Source organism: Staurois parvus, unplaced genomic scaffold (assembly GCF_062004578.1).
Source record: "Staurois parvus isolate SC_StPar_1 unplaced genomic scaffold, SC_StPar_1.0 ptg000154l, whole genome shotgun sequence".
Lineage (NCBI taxonomy): Eukaryota > Metazoa > Chordata > Amphibia > Anura > Ranidae > Staurois > Staurois parvus.
In genome coordinates, this window is record NW_028317950.1 from 18,611,444 (window position 1) to 18,629,273 (window position 17,830).

General features: G+C 42.8%; 1 protein-coding gene across 5 annotated transcripts in view; it reads right to left on the bottom strand.

Annotated features, from left to right (window-relative positions):
- ZNF618 (zinc finger protein 618) overlaps window positions 1–17,830 on the bottom strand; it is a 196,651-nt gene that overhangs the window by 115,638 nt on the left and 63,183 nt on the right. The window lies entirely within an intron of this gene.

Here is a 17,830-nt window from a genome sequence, read left to right on the forward strand (position 1 = left end):
CCAGGGCTAAAGGATAAGTCCAGCTTTGGGAACATGTTACACGTTCTATCCATTTTTAGGGTGGAACATGTAACATGTTCCTACTCCTGCAGCAGCTGCCCGCTCCGCTGCATCTCCCCCCTGCTAGTTGTCGCTATTTTAAAAATACGGCCATGTCATTCATTCACAGTTGTGTGAATGGGAAACTACAAGTACTGACAGTAATTGCGACTGTTGGCTTGTCGTTCTCAAACGATCATGGCGATGTCAGGGGCAGACTGACTACTCATGGGGCCCCCGGGCAATAGGGGATCATGGGGCCCCTGTGTCCTTGCCCAAACTCAAAAAAGCCTATGAAACAGGTACCAGGGGCATCTCATGGGGCCCCCTACTGACCCCCGGCCCTCGGGCAGTGCCCGAGCTTCCAAATGGTCAGTCTGCCCCTGGGCGCTGTTGAGCGATCTGGTAGTTCAATGTCTCTTCCTGTCAGTGTGTATCTGTCTGCACTTTGCAAAGTGCAAATGTACTCTGCATGTGCAGTTGTTCCAAAGCTTAGTAAATTAGCAAAAATGCTGTTTTTTTTTTAATTTTCCTTCCATGTGATTGGGTATTCTTGGCAAAGAGAAGCTTCACCTCATTTACTATGCTCTGCAGCAACTGCACTTTGCAAAGTGCACATTCTATTTGCCTTAGTAAATCAACTCCAATGTGGATGGGGCAATCCTTCCCGCTGAGTTATTGTATTCTAACAGTGAGGAGACTTCCTGGCCATCAGAATACACAGATCAATGCTGCCAGCTAAAAACAGCAGCACTGATCAATCAGGAAAAACCAAACACAATGGTTGTACAGAAGTTGATTGGTAGATCGACTTCTGTACAACCAGCCTGGCCATATATGGATCGAAATTTGACTGGTCTTGGCTGAACTGGACAAATGTTGATCTATGTATGACCGGCTTTACACAATCTGCCATAAAAATTAGACATGTTAGTACTGATTTTAATCCCCCCCTCCCAAAAAAGCAGATATTTCTGTTCAGCTAAAGGAGAAGAACAACCAAAGCTCTTTTGGCTGTACTTCTCCTGTGGATCACAAGAGTGTGGTTCGTTCTGCACTCTTGTGATCCATTTTCAGCTGGCTATACTTCTGAGGATCACAGGAGTGCAGTTCGTTCTGTACTCCTCTGACACGTTTTCAACCGGTCCAGGGTGGGAAAAGATCCCGACAATATGGTCGGGATGCACCCAGAAGCCTGGGCCGGCACCAGGCTCAGCCTCTCAGCAAGTTAGTTGCTCCCACCCCCTCCACAGCCCAGCACTCTAGTGAACGCTGAAGGGGCAGAGCAGAGAGCGGTGACTGACAGTCATGGCTCTCTGCTCAGAACAGCAGGGAGAACTGAGCAATCAGTGGTGTCTGATCGCTCAGGTCTCACCCTTAGAGCCATCAGGGGACAGATGCAGCATCGGATTAGGCAAGTTTGGTTTAAAAAAAACCCACAAACATACTTTTCTTGTAAGTTTAGGATTTAGTGGGGCAGCACAGTGGCTAAATGGTTAGCACTTCTGCTTGGTTGCACTAGGATCGTCAGTTCAAATCCCAACCACGGCACCCCCTGCCTGGAGTTTGCATGTTCTCCCAGTGCCTGTGTGGGTTTCCTCCCACATTACAAAGACATGCTGGTAGGTTAATTGGCTCCTGTCTAAATTGTCCCTAGTATGTGTATGTATGAATGTGAGTTAGGGACTTCAGCTTGTATGCCAATTGAGGGTTAGGGACTGATGTGAATGTACAATATATATGTAAAGCACTGTGTAAATTGACTATATAAGTACCTGAAATAAATAAAATAATGGAAAAACCTCACCAATCCTCCCTTACTCATGTGCATTTCTATTGGCCAGTGATGGGCAAAAAGGAATGTAGGGGGACAAGAGAGCGGGCACATTTTGAACTAACCATGAAGTGTTGGAGCTTTTCTTGATCTGAATGGCCAGGCATACCTGGATACTGAGAACAGCTGCAAATTCTTGCATTTTGAAGGATTTCTTTTTTTTAAAGTGATAGGGCCACTTTAGGTCCATTATACAGAGATAAAAAATGATCAAAGGCCTTCTAGTTTTAGGAACAGAATGTGCTTTAGGAATAAAAAAAAGAGTTGATCAATAAAGGGGTTTTTAGCAAGAAGCTATCTCGGCTGTAAAATTGCAAACCACTTTACAAAAGTTTTTCAAATAAGTAAATGAATCTTGAACTGCAAATTAGGTAATGTTAAGAGGAAGAAAACTAACATTCACACACAAATACCGTTCATTTTTATACCATTGTTTAGAAAAAAAAACACAATTGAATTTTGTGTTGCGTTGCTTTTGTACCAAGCCCTGGCCTCATGGTGAATGAATGATCGGAATTTATGCTTCAGAAACAGGAATGCAAATTTAGAAGAAGAAAAAAAAAACCACACTCACACAAAATCCACATGAATACCCATGTAATTCAGGCACCAACTGTTCACAGTCAGGCTTTTCATTAGCCAAGGTCTTTTCAGCTTCAAATTCCTCAAAAGCACATGCGAAAAACTTCAAAAACTTCCCAAACAAACCAGAAAATTTAGAGTCAATACAAGATAGAACAAATTTACTGGAAACGAAGCCTGTGGCATTTACAAGAATCCCGCAAACAAATGTTTTTTTAAGTGTTTAGTCAAAATGAAAATACAAATTTAGGAACTTCACAAAGCATAAATAATATTTAGGTTTATTCCACTGTCAAGTAGAAAGTCAACATGTGTGCAACAGAGTATAAAAATAAAATGTATCAAATGAAATTGTTAAAAAGAAGATGGTTCCTTAGTCTTTTTCACTTTTAATATTAAGACTAAAAATGCCTTCGATTGCCTATTGAGTACAGGCCTGTAAATATCCTTCACTACCTTCCAATTTTTCAGTGCTCCAATAGTTTGACTCACATTGTATCCAAATAAATTTGATATAATTGTTACTAAGACAGAGCTTTTTTGTGGGTATTTAATAATCACTTTTTTTTACTATATAAAAAGAATACACATTTTGTTGAAAAAGACCCATTTCCTTTCCTTTACTCTGTACTACAACAAATTACATAAAAATGCCAGGACAGCAAAAACACCCCCAAAAATTACCCATTTTTGTAAAGTAGACATCCCAGGGTAATCTCATTTTTTGCCACAATTTTTTTGTAAATGAATACATATGCTAGTATTTAGATGGTTAAGGTGCCACTTTCCCCTTAAAGTGTTACTAAACCCCGGACCCTGCATTCACTATACCTGGTCTCCCACAGTACACAGAACATGGAAATGCAATTAGTTTAGTAAATATAAACTGCTGAATACCTTTTCTCATCAGCAGTCTTGTGACTTCAGCAGAGCACTGGTTAAAGCCTGTAGGAGGAGTTTTGTTTCTGCTCAAAACCCCTTACCCTCTGTCTAGACAGTGCTGATTGGCCCTGTGCTGATCACATGCACCCTCCCAAAGGAAAAAAAATCTCTAGCACATACACACTAAACTGAGCATGTGCAGAGTGACTCCAAAGACTTGGTGGAGATGAGTCGGGGACAATGGAAGAAGGGGAGGATCGCATGCATCCTCCCAAAGGGAGAAAAAAAACTCTCTAGCACATAAACACTAAACTGAGCATGTGCAGAGTGACTCCAAAGACTTGGTGGAGATGAATTGGGGACAATGGAAGAAGGGGAGGATCGCATGCATCCTCCCAAAGGGAAAAAAAATGCTCTAGCATATACACACTAAACTGAGCATGTGCAGAGTGACTCCAAAGACTTGGTGGAGATGAGTCGGGGACAATGGAAGAAGGGGAGGATCGCATGCATCCTCCCAAAGGGAGAAAAAAAACTCTCTAGCACATACACACTAAACTGAGCATGTGCAGAGTGACTCCAAAGACTTGGTGGAGATGATTCGGGGACAATGGAAGAAGGGGAGGATCGCATGCATCCTCCCAAAGGGGAAAGAAAATGCTCTAGCACATACACACTAAACTGAGCATGTGCAGAGTGACTCCAAAGACTTGGTGGAGATGATTCGGGGACAATGGAAGAAGGGGAGGATTGCATGCATCCTCCCAAAGGGGAAAAAAAACGCTCTAGCACATACCCACTAAACTGAGCATGTGCAGAATGACTCCAAAGACTTGGTGGCGATGAGACAATAGAAGGGGAGGATCAGAGAAGACAGGATCAAACAGCTTTTTTACACAATGCAGAGGATTAACCCCTTAGGTTCCATAGTGAGTCTAATAAGCATGCTTGACTGCACATACAAAGAGATTTTACTGTTGTGGGTTTAGTAACACTTTAAGGCCTTGTTCACATACTGTATAATGCAGTGACCTGAGTTTTACCACACTGGATGAATGCATGTCACCGCTAACACACAAAGAAAACAATTGTTTTCTATGTGTCCTGTTCACACTGCAATGCACCCTCGAGGTGAGGTGCAGACATGCTGCATTTTAATGCAGCACAGAGGAAGGGATTGCATGTTACTGTTCGGTGCCATGAATCAAGTGCCACTTGTATGCACTTCAATTAAAGTTGGTAAAGACTCAGGAGCTGTGTGATGCAGTAAAACGCACATCACACAGCCCCCTACCACTAGCTCACTGCAGCAAAAACACAGAGATGCTCACACACTAAACTGCTGCGCTTTATTTTGCAGTCATTGTGAGTAAGCCCTCAAAGTCGTCTTCCTTAATTAGTTGAAGAGAGATCCCCGCAGGATGAAATTGCAATGGAAAGATGTCATGGATATACCCAGAAGAATCCCACAATCCCCGGTGGTCACTGGCACTTTAAAGTGGAGCTCCACCCAAAAGGGGAAGTTCTGCTCCCCGTTGAGGATTGGCACCTTTGGGCAGCAGAGGGGGTCACATGATTGAAAAGGTCCCGATCACAAGGAGAGATCGGGACCTTTCTGTGGGATGCAGCACTCTCAACACATGCTTGTTTACAAATGGCAAGCAAATATGCGGCCACTCGGCTTCAAGGCTTAGCTGCCAAGAGGCCGCATACTTGTGTACGCTCGGCGTGAAAAATTTAAATGAATAGCAGCATTCCCTGTGCTACTGCACCTCTCTTCCTTTCCTTCCTTCAATCCTCTGCAATGTGGGAAGGAAATGATCTGCTGTTGAATGAGGAAGGAGAGCGCTGTTGTTTGTAAACACAACCAGTACCTGTGTTCACTTGTTTATTAGCAATCACAAGGCACAGAGCCACTCTGATTGGCTCTGTGCATTTTGATCGTGATTTTACCTGTCTAATGGCGGGGAATGTGATGGGAAATTCAAAATCTTAAAAATTTCAGATTGTCACTAGACCAGGAAGAGTAAATCTTCCAAAGGGACTCTTGTACTGGTCACTGATTTCCCTTACTTTGGCAAGAAGTAAAGGAAAACCTCCCAGAAGAGAAAAGGGCAGTGAAAACTAAATAACCTTTCCCTTATCTATTAAATTAAAAAAATATATTAATATAAATATATTATAATATAAAAATAATATAAAAAGTGAAACTTACTACCATCACATACTGTAAAATGTGTTGCAATCTCCATGGCAGGAATTCAAGCACTGCTTAAGCCCCCAGGACATGTGCACTGATTCCATGACAAACCAGAGCAATTCACTGTGCAAGCACTGACCAATCAGAATCGCTCTGGTCTATCCTAGAAGCAATGCACAGAGAAAAGGGAGAACAGTGGGGATTTCAAATCCCTGAACTATTGGACTAGCTGCACAGGCACTCACGGGTCCCCACTGCACTTACCTTCGGGGATCCTGAGGGTAGGGAGGGTTTACAGTGTTAGTTTAGTTTTTCTTCTTTTTCTGTAAAGATGAGCTAACATTTTAAGGAATGAAAAAATAATTTTCCCCCCTGTAGGCACAAATTCGTCTATGCTTTTTTTTTTCTTGCCTTCCTTTGGATCAATTGTGGACATGGGATACCAAATTGTGCCAGACTTGCACCCAGGGAGGCATCCTAGTGTCCTGCCAATACTGCGCATGTTCAAATTTCTGCACATACACCATCAGGAATGCACAGGGTTGAACACTTCTCGATTGTACTGCACATGCACCAAACATATGTAGTAAGAATACACAACGTACATACTGAGATTATGCTAGCCTTTGCGCATGTGTCAAGCTTCTGCAGTCATACCACCACACCTCTCTTGGTTCTGCTGCAAACCCAAGGATGGGGAATGAGCCCAGTAAACAATCAACAGACCTGAGCACAGCAACAACCTTGGGTTTGCAGAACCAAGAGAGGTGTGATGGTATGACTGCAGGAGCTTAACACACGCAGCAGGAACCTACCTACTGGCAGTAAGTGGCATATACGATCTAGGGCAGAGGCGATGAGTGGCAGATACTGTCTCTCTGTCTTTAAAGTAAATGGCAAATACTGTGCAGGCAGCATATGGCAGAGGCAATACAGGTAAACTAATTCAAAGCTGGAGCAGGGTAATCAATAATCTGCATGCAATCCATAATACAATCATTCTGGCAATCAAAATAGGCATTTAGGCAGTTGAGCACGCTGAAATTAGCCAATATTCAGAACCCAAGACAGGGTGCTGCACATAACTTCCTGAAAACATCAACTGCACCCTGCCTCAGTAATTCTTTCAAAAACAGTAGGCTGGCTTTTGGGAGCAATTAGACAAACTATATTGCCACATGAATTTAATGGCATCCCAGTCTTAGCCCGTAGAGTTCAATATTGAGTTAGTCCATCCTGTGCAGCTATAACAGCTTCAACTCTTCTGGGAAGGCTGTCCACAAGGTTTAGGAGTGTGTCTATGGGAATGTTTGACCATTCTTCCAGAAGCTCATTTGTGAGGTCAGGCACTGATGTCGGACAAGAAGGCCTGGCTCACAGTCTGCACTCTAATTCATCCCAAAGGTGTTCTATCGGGTTGAGGTCAGGACTCTGTGCAGGCCAGTCAAGTTCCTCCACCCCAAACTCGCTCATCCATGTCTTTATGGACCTTATTTTGTACACTGGTGTGCAGTCATGTTGGAACAGGAAGGGGCCATCCCCAAACTGTTCCCACAAAGTTGGAAGCATGAAATTGTCCAAAATGTTTTGGTATGCTGACGCCTTAAGAGTTCCCTTCACTGGAACTAAAAGGCTAAGCCCAACCCCTGAATAAGAACCCCACACCATAATCCCCCTCCACCAAACTTTACACTTGGCACAATTCAGTCACATACGTACCATTCTCCTGACATATCCATTGGATTGCCAGACAGAGAAGCATGATTTGTCACTCCAGAGAACACGTCTCCACTGCTCTAGAGTCCAGTGGCGGCGTGCTTTACACCACTGCATCCGACGCTTTGCATTGCACTTGGTAATGTAAGGCTTGGATGCAGCTGCTCATCCATGGAAACCCATTCCATGAAGCTCTCTGCGCACTGTTTTTGTGCTAATCTGAAGGCCACACAAAGTTTGGAGGTCTTTAGCTATCAACTCTGCAGACAGTTGGCGACTTCTGAGCATTGTGCGCTTCAGCATGCGTTGACCCTGCTCTGCCATCTTACGTGGCCTACCACTTCGTGCCTGAGTTGCTATTGTTCACAGTTGCTTCCACTTTGTTATAATACCACTAACAGTTGACTGTGGAATATTTAGTAGCAAGGAAATTTCACGAATTAACTTATTGCACTGGTGGCAACCTATCACGATACCACGCTTGAATTCACTGAGCTCCTGAGAGCGACCCATTCTTTCACAAATGTTTGTAGAAGCAGTCTGCATGCCTAGGTGCTTGATTTTATACACCTGTGACCACAGAGGTGATTGCAATACCTGAATCCAATGACTTGGAGGGGTGTCCCTATACTTTTTGCAATACAGTGTGTATCAAAATGCCTTGGTAGGTGGATGTCAGTCTGGATGAGTAAGGGCCTATGCTGAGAGGATTTTGGTTTTTGTTCACTTCAAATAGGTTTTACATTCATATACTACTCTATGGGGATGCAAAACCCATTTGAAGCAGGTCAAATGCAGCTCAAATGCAACTGTCAATCAATTCTGAATTATCTCAGAAGCATCTGAAACTGATGCCATTGCTGCGAGCCCTAAGACTGGGGAGCAAATGGCTACATGAGAAAAGAACTGATTGGTCCGCCACTCTTCTGGGAACCTGTGTCCCAGAAGACTGCGAGGGGGGGGCAGGAGGGGCAGCGCAACTTGGATGCACAGTGGACGCAACCTGTAAAAACCAAGTATCTGCCTCTCCCCCAAAAAGTGCCAAACGTGGCAGTAAAGGGGGGAGAAGGCAGAGAAGCAGATCTTCCCCTTTTAAGTGGAACTCCACTTTAACACTGTGAGAAGCTCACAGTGTGGTTTTATTGTACGGAAGTCAAAGAGGGAATGTAGATAAGGTTTTACAGGCAGACCTGTTGGCTGCCAGCACTAAGGGGCAACATTGATCTGCCCAACTAAAAGAAATGTCCTGTCCATTATCCCTGGACATGAGCATAGCCAACAGTCTACTATGTTCCTTACCTCCTCCCCATTCCCTGCCCACTGACCTGAACCCAAGCGCGAACTTGACAGGCTACTTCCTCATCAATATTAGTTCACATCACAAATGTCTGCTTCACTTTAAGGCAAATCCAGATATTAAACCTTTAGCTTGGGAAATATTTGGATTCTGCTACTCTGTCCCAAATTTGATCGGACTGCAAAGAACACTGAATTGTGAGGCACCTACTGTGAAAGCAGCTGTCTGTCAAATGCCCAAATCTATCTCCGTCACGGTGAAATGTGGGTCAGCCTATCCCCAGGGCTATGGTGTGCTATTTTAAAAGCAATAATACCTGTATTATTTTTAGGATTTGACTGGCAATACACACAAATTCACTAGCGTTAACTCAGCTCACTAATTCACTACCTGTTGCCAGGCTCATAACATGAATGTAGATGAATGACCTTTGTTTCAGTCAAAGTCATTCCAACAGTTGATTGTGAGATACTTACTGAAGTTTAAAAGGTGTCCATACATGGATCAAAACACAGCCTGTTCAGCAAGGACTGGCCAAATTTCGATCTATATGTGCATGGGCTGGTTGTACAGAAGTTGGTCTATCAATTGACTACAACCAGCCTGTCGGGTTTTTCCCCAAATGATCAGTGCCACAGGCTTCAGCTGGCATCACTGATCAGTGTTTTCTGATGGTGGAAAAGTCTCCCTGCTGTCAGAATGCAAAACCTCAGCGGGAGTGATTCCCGCATCCATCTTGAGTGGACTTGAGGGGGAAATCAGGTAAAAAAAAAATGATTAATATAGGGCCAGCTTCAAGCTCAACATTTGCCAAAGGTCTATGTTTGTTCCACTTGAGGAAAAAGACCACAAAAAGTCACTTTTACTGTCTAAAGGGAGCACAAATTTTACTGACTATAGTCTTGAAAAACTCTACTTATAGGCAATCTGGCCCATCTTCTGTGAAGAAGAAAAAGAATACACTTACCTCTTGTATATGGGTCTCAAAACAGGGTTTTATGCTAGTTGAGAAAGTTACAAGTTTTACCCAATAAGACATTTGTAAGGCCTTAGTACCAGGGGAACCCTGCAACCAAAAACACTGCATGTGAAAAGCTTAAAAGCAATGTCTTGCATTCCTGTCTTGCACTGGTAGACAGTGCTGGTCCCTGTCATGGTATGAGAAATTAGATGTTACCCAGTGTTCTTGTCCAAGCAGGTTGAGGGGCTCCAGGGTGCTTTTGTCACCCAGAGGAGACTGGATTTTTAAGTTTCCTCAAAAGGTGATAAAACCCGGTTTGAAGGCTTTGTAGAGACTTTGGGGGGATGAAGTCTCCAATTCTGGGTGCAGGTTTTGTGGACAACTAGCATCCAATTTTGGGTCCAGGTTTTGTGGACAACTAGCATCCAATTCTGAAATTAGGTTTTGTGGACAACTAGCATCCAATTCTGTAATTATGTTTTGTGGACAACTAGCATCCAATTCTGAATTTAGGTATTATGGACAACTAGCATCCAATTCTGGGTGCAGGTTTTGTGGACAACTAGCATTCAATTCTGGGTCCAGGTTTTGTGGACAACATCCAACTCGGGGTCCAGGTTTTGTGGACAACTAGCATCCAATTCTGAATCCAGGTTTTGTAAACAACTAGCATCTGATTCTGAATCCAGGTTTGGTGGACAACTAGCAACCAATTCTGAATCCAGGTTTTGTGGACAACTATCATCCAATTCTGAATCCAGGTTTTGTGGACAACTAGCATCCAATTCTGAATCCAGGTTTTGTGGACAACTAGATTCCAATTCTGGGGCCAGGTATTGTGGACAACTAGCATCCAATTCTGAATTTAGGTTTTGTGGACAACTAGCATCCAATTCTGAATCCAGGTTTTGTGGATAACTAGCATCCAATTCTGGCTGCAGGTTTTGTGGACAACTAGCATTCAATTCTGGGTCCAGGTATTGTGGACAACATCCAACTCTGGGTCCAGGTTTTGTGGACAACTAGATTCCAATTCTAGGGCCAGGTTTTGTGGACAACTAGCATCCAATTCTGAATTTAGGTTTTGTGGACAACTAGCATCCAATTCTGAATCCAGGTTTTGTGGACAACTAGCATCCAATTCTGGCTGCAGGTTTTGTGGACAACTAGCATTTAATTCTGGGTCCAGGTTTTGTGGACAACATCCAACTCTGGGTCCTGGTTTTGTGGACAACATCCAACTCTGGGTCCAGGTTTTGTGGACAACTAGCATCCAATTCTGAATCCAGATTTTGTGGACAACTAGCATCGAATTCTGTGTCCAGGTTTTGTGAAAACTAGCATCCTATTCTGGGTTCATGTTTTGTGAACAACTAGCATCCAATTCTGGGTTCATGTTTTTGTGAGCAACTAGCACAATGATTTGCAGGTGCGCACAGGGCTTTTGTTAGGCAGTTGACTAGTTTTAAAGTGTTACTAAGCCCACAACAGTAACATCAGTCTGTATATGCAGTAAAGCATGATTGATATACTCACTGTGGAACCTGGAAGGGGTTAAATCTCTGCACTGTGTAAAAATGCTGTTTGAGCTTGACTTTTCTGATCCTCCCTTTCTTCCCATGTCTCCCTCTTATCTCCTAAAAAGACATATCATGGAGACACTGCACATGCTCAGTTCGGTGTGCACTGCTAGAGAGGTTTGTTTTTTTTCTTCGGAGAGTGCATGTGATCAGCACAGAGCCAATCAGCACTACCCAGACAGTGGTCAGGGGTTCTGCATTCTCCTAGAGAAAACTCCTCCTACAAACTTTAACCAATGCTCTGCTGTACACTGATAGAAGTCACAAGACTGCTCTAACTGCTGATGAGAAAAGGTATTCAGCAGTTTATATTTACTAAAATAATTGCACTTCCATGTTCTGTGTACTGTGAGAGACCAGGTATAGTGAATGCAGGGATCTGGGTTTAGTAACACTTTAAGGGTTGAGAAAAAAAGAGGTCTCCACCCAGATGTCAGGGTGAGGGCCAGCGTAGCAAATGGCTGCAAGGTGTGTAAGTGAGTATAGACCTTGTGTGAGAAGACTGCATTTCTTTTGTGGAAGAGGAATGCTAGAAAAACCCCTGCGTGGGTAACCCTTCCATCGAACTTTGTTTATTAAAAGTGGGCAAGAGAAGCCCTTTAAAAAAAAAAAGAAGAAGAAGAAGATTTAAGCAAATGGTAAGTGAGTCCTTCAAGCACAACACTTGAGCTAATGTTCCTTCCAGGTCTTCAAGCCTCAACCCCAGGCAGAGATCCAATGCACAGGGAGATTCTTCCTATGCTCTTTGAAGGTGTTCTGGTTTCCTTCAGCAATTCTAAGGTTCTCTTCACACTAGTGCAAATTCAGATGCAACGTCAGAATCTCATGACAATGGAAGTAACATTGTTTTCAATGGTGCCCGTTCACATCAATGCAACTGAGCATGGTGCAATTTTGGAAAAGATTCCTGCACTAATTTGCTGTGATTTCAGCACAAATTTTGGCCAAATAGAATAAGCAAATCACAAATTTATAAAATAAGCACACTGAAAGTCGGATCAAAATCAAATCGCAGCAGTGTGAACCTAGCCTAATGCAATTAATTAAACCCTCCTATTCTTTACAGCCAAGATGTTGCCATCTTAACCCCTGTGTAAATTGCAGTTGCAATGGTGCTGCACATGTGATCAGTTATAACACCAGCAATTTGACGGCTTGACAGTTCGGTTCAGAGCACAAGCAACTGTGACTGTTATTATTCATGCCTTGAATGTAACTGTCTTTTGAAACAGTTAAATTGATGGGTTTGGTTTTCCTTTAACTGGTTCAGGAATAAAATGATTCAAGTGTGTATATGTGTGTAATGTGGAGGGCACGTTCAACAGTAAGCTCTATCAGGGGAAAGGACGGCTATCAATATAAAGTGCTTCAGAGTTTGTTGTTGCTATACAATTAAAAAAAAAACAAATGGGAATAATAAAACAATTGTATTATAGAAACCTCATATGGGCACCCCACTAAGCTTTTTACATTACTTGGCCATTTCTGCCATCACTCTTCTATGTCTCCAAGATGCCAGCACAGGGCCACAATTTCCTTAAAATAGGTCACTGATATACATGGTTTTTTTTTTGCCTTAAAATATAATTTTCTCCTTCAAGCATTAGGAAGAGGAATGGTTTTGTTTAGGTCTAATTTTCTTTGGGGCTTTAACCTGGTATAAGATGTAATTGTTAAACTAAAAAGAACTTCAACAGATCAGCTCAACTTAGTGGGATACCGAAATAGATAATGAACTCTTAACCCCGTGCTCCAAAATTAGACGTGGAGGCTTTGAACTGAGATTACTCAGTGTTCAGAGCAATTTGACATCGTCCCAGTATAGCCGTGTGTCACCAACACAAAAACATTTACCACTTGTAAGGGACCATCCAAGAAAAACTTTATTCAGAGCTACAACATCACTATGTACAGTTCAATAGTATGCATGAATTACAGCTGAGCTAATACAGTAATGTGTTCATTAAAAATAATTAATTAAAAATACAAGAAAATTTGCTCATATAGAAAATGCCAACAGGAGGAGAGATCAGGCATTGAGGTCGGTAAATTGGAGACATCCTGTAAGGACGTTATTCCACTGCACAGCTTGGTGTCATCTGCAAAGACTGAAATTGGATTTTTAATCCCAGACCCTATATCGTTTATAAATATATTAAAAAGAAAGGGTCCCAACACTGAACCTTGGGGGACACCACTGATGAGCCTAGACCAGTGGTCGGCAAGCCGCGGCTCGCGAGCCACATGCGGCTCTTTACACATTTTAATGCGGCTCTTCTGTGTGCCGGGCGCCCGCTCCCCTCCCTCCTCTCGGGCGGCCGCCCCAAAAGTCAGGACTCTGCAGCTAGCCCAGCAATGGGCAAACTACGGCCCGCCGGACCTTTTAATCCGGCCCGCGGAGCGTGGCAAACATTGGCTGTCAGGATGTAGGCGGGGCAGCGTGACGAACTCCTCTCCTCTCACAGTCCGCCCTGAAGACCGGAACGGCGCGGGAATACGGCGAGAGGAACGCGCGGAGCAAAGGTAAGTGAATTGACACAATATGGGGAATGAATTACTATAGGGGGGATGAATTACTATAGGGAGGATGAATTACTATATGGGGGATGAATTACTATGGGGGATGAATTACTATATGGGGGATGAATTACTATAGGAGGGATGAATTACTATAGGGGGGATGAATTACTATATGGGGGATGAATTACTATGGGGGATGAATTACTATATGGGGGATGAATTACTATGGGGGATGAATTACTATATGGGGGATTAATTACTATGGGGGATGAATTACTATATGGGGGATGAATTACTATGGGGGATGAATTACTATAGGGGGGATGAATTACTATAGGGGGGATGAATTACTATATGGGGGATGAATTACTATGGGGGCTGAATTACTATATGGGGGATTAATTACTATGGGGGATGAATTACTATATGGGGGATGAATTACTATATGGGGGATTAATTACTATGGGGGATGAATTACTATATGGGGGATGAATTACTATGGGGGATGAATTACTATATGGGGGATGAATTACTATGGGGGATTAATTACTATGGGGGATGAATTACTATATGGGGGATGAATTACTATGGGGGATGAATTACTATATGGGGGATGTATTTTCAGTTTTAAAAATGTGGCTCTCAAAATAAATTTCAATCGTGGTTTTGGCGAGATTTGGCTCAGTTGAAAAAAAAGGTTGCCCACCACTGCCCTAGACCATTCAGAGTAAGAATCATTAACCACTACTCTTTGAATATGATCTTTTAGCCAGTTTTCTATCCATTTACATACGAATTTTTCCAATCCTGTAGACTTTATCTTACACATTAGCCATGTGTGGGGAACTGTGTTCAAAGCTTTTGCAAAATCCAAGTATACCACGTCCACTGCCACCCCTCTGTCCAAGGTTTTGCTCACCAACTCATAAAAAGAAATCAGATTTGTTTGACAACTTCTGTCTTTCATGAATCCATGCTGTCTGTTGCTTAAAATATTTTTTTCCAGCAAGAACTGGAAAAATGTGGTCTTTTATTAAAAGGTCTAACACCTGTGACTACACCAGGGTTTCTCAACAAGGTTTCCATAGAATCCTGAGGTTCCTCCAAAGGTTGCTAGGGATTCCATGAACAATGAGCAATTTCTACCTCTCAGATAAGTTCCCACTGACACCATTGATCTTTTTAGCTATCTGTAAGGGGGTAATTCTTCCCAATGACCAGAAGTGTAAGGAGCGTTCTTCCAACTGACCATCACACTAACGTATAATCATGCAGATATAGTAATTTTTAGCAGGGGTTCCCTGAGACCAGACAGTTATTTCAATGGTTCTTCTATGCTGAAAAGTTTGAGAAAGGCTACACCAAGACTAGGATGGGGAAGTAACCAAACCAAATTCATAAGAAAAACTGAAGTCACAAACCTGGCCTTGTCTGGCAGGGCTGTGTAAATAACAGGATTGGCTGGACAGAAATTGAAATCCTTTAGTAGGCAAAACATTCTATATATTTTAACTGTGTATTTACCAGTTTTCCTGGTGTTCAGCATTCACTTACTGCACTTTTTGGTTTTTGCCAGGCTGTCCCTTTCTATGACACAGACCTGGTACAATTAACATCCAGCTAACATGCTGGTTTCAGGTCAAAAAGTACTTAAATCAATGGCGAGGAAAACATACCAGCTAAGGAACTAGTATTTTCAGAAGGCAATGGAGGAGTCTAAAATTCTCAGGTCAGACTTCCATGTGCATATTCAGAGTTAAAAGAGAAGTGTAAGATTTAAAAAAAAAAAACCCACACATATTCACCTAGGGCAGTGTTTCTCAACTCCAGTCCTCATGGACCCCCAACAGGTCATGTTTTCAGGATTTCCCTCAGATGAAACAGCTGTGGTAATTACTAAGGCAGTGAAACTGATCAAATCACCTGTGCAAAATAATGGAAATCCTGAAAACATGACCTGTTGGGGGTCCATGAGGACTGGAGTTGAGAAACACTGACCTAGGGGGATGCAGCATTGATGCAATGCTGTATCTGTCCCCCCGCCGCCTCCATCCTGAGAATGGAGAGAACAAGGACTGCTGATCGCATAGTTCTCGGTCTTAACTGAGCACAGAGAGTTAAATGTCAGTCACTGTTCTCTTATCTGGCCCTCAAGTGCTCACTGAAGCACCAGGATGTGAAGGGGGTGGGAGTGGCTGGCTCAGGCTCTTAGTGGTACTCCAGCTGTTGGTCAGGAATCTGTGTGGATCCCGACATTAAAGTCGGGATTCCTTCAGAGTCTGCACCAGCTAAGTTATGTCAGCCAACAGCAGCCTTTAACATGAATACGGGTCATAAGAGAGCAAAAATAAGTGCATTCCTGTGACCCCTAAGTGGAAGTGGGAGTGGGTACCTGTCAAATTCAGGTACCAGCTCCCCAAAGGTGCCAATCGTTAATGGGGAGCGGGGGACAAAGGCTTAAAGCGGAACTTGCCCTTTTGGGTGGAGCTCCGCTTTAGGTTTTCATCAAAAATGTTCCATGTAGTATACTGAACCTCATTAAAATTTCAGATAAAATAAATTATAGGGCCAATACTTGTAACCATATTAGAATTAAAAATGAACCTTTGTGCAGCCATACCTTTTTCTCAGTATTTTATGAGGTGCCTTTGAAGTGTGCAGAAATTGGAGTGCTCATGGTAGGGACACTAATGGCTGAAGCTGTGAATCTCTTGCCCCCTAACATCATAGGCTGGAGATCAAGTGTTGACTTGATGGACAGGAGTTTTGACAGAACAAACTGGTAAATGTAACAGCTTGACTTGTGTGTTTCTTAAAGTACAAATACAGTACTTAACTGTGCTGCATATATGTGCTGCAATATGAGCTGGCTTGGGAATACACAACCTTTTATACACCTAATAATGCCAAATAATGGCTGTACCTCATTACAAAATAAAAATCGTATATTCTGTGATATAAAATAAATAAAACGGCATGAGGCTTAAATAGTGTACAAAGGACACTGAACACAGCCGCTACAGTTGGCACAGGGATATCCATCACCTAGACTGGCACAGACAGGGCACACATGTCCCTAATAACAGAATTGGCACAGAATTGGCAATGGTAGCTAGACACAGCAGTTAGCTGCAAGTAAACCCGGCAGGGGGTAGCACCAGGATCTGTACACCCATCACACAAGCCCAGAGAGCTACAACAACATTACAATCAACATCATATTCTGTCATATCACGTTTAAAGTGAACCTGTCTTTTTGTAGCAGAGAAGCTGATGCATGATAGGATAATAAAGAAGAAGGTCAGCACTCTCCTGTTTTCAGATTGCGACGGGAGTCACATTGGGTGGGGGCCCATGGAACCCAGCTCACTTTGGAGAGGTGGAGAGACCCCTGTCTCAGCTGCCCATATCCCTATTATGTGTAAGTCACCCTGGGCCTGTTAGGGGTACAGGGTGATCTGTCCTAATATTGGGGTGGGGGGGTTGTTGATTGTTTAATGCCATGTGGTTGCATCCCATTGTTCTATTGTGTGTCTTGCTTGGGAGAAAACTATTATGGGATGTATGCGTTTGTGTATTAGCTTGGTGAAAGGTGTTTCCAGCAGCCCTCCCTCTTGATGGGACTGTCTGTTGGTGTGTCTCTTGTTACTAAAGGTAGATTGTCGCACCCTGTGTCATTATGCAGGGAGGGGGGGTTGTTCCCTTGAATGTATATATCTTGTATCTGTGTTAAAATAAAGTAGTCTATTTCCTGGTTTACTTCAAGAATAGTGTTGTCTAGTCTTGTATGGTCAGCGGTGGTGTCTGAGGTCGGTGTTCTGACAGGGAAGCGGTATCCTAACAGAAGTACCCAAGTGCAGTCTGGCGACAGTTCTGTTACACAGATATGAGGATTTTAATGTATTTTAAAAGAAAAATTATTTAATCAAAGATAATAGTAAACACCACCGCCCATGACTTTAAACCCACCCATTTGTCTATGCTTGTTACTGTGGTAGTTTTTTTGTTGTTTGCACACAAAGCCATGCAAATGCTCAACACAACGATCATTTTGACAAAAGAATCGTATCTTCCAGGAATGGTTTATTGATGAAACTGCCCATTTAGTACAAACATTCTTTTTCTTGGAAAAGGTCTTGATGGAAAATCCAAATTGCATTCTGTTTTCTTTGTTGCACAGAAGAGTCATTTTAAATGATTGAAACTACAATCTACAGTC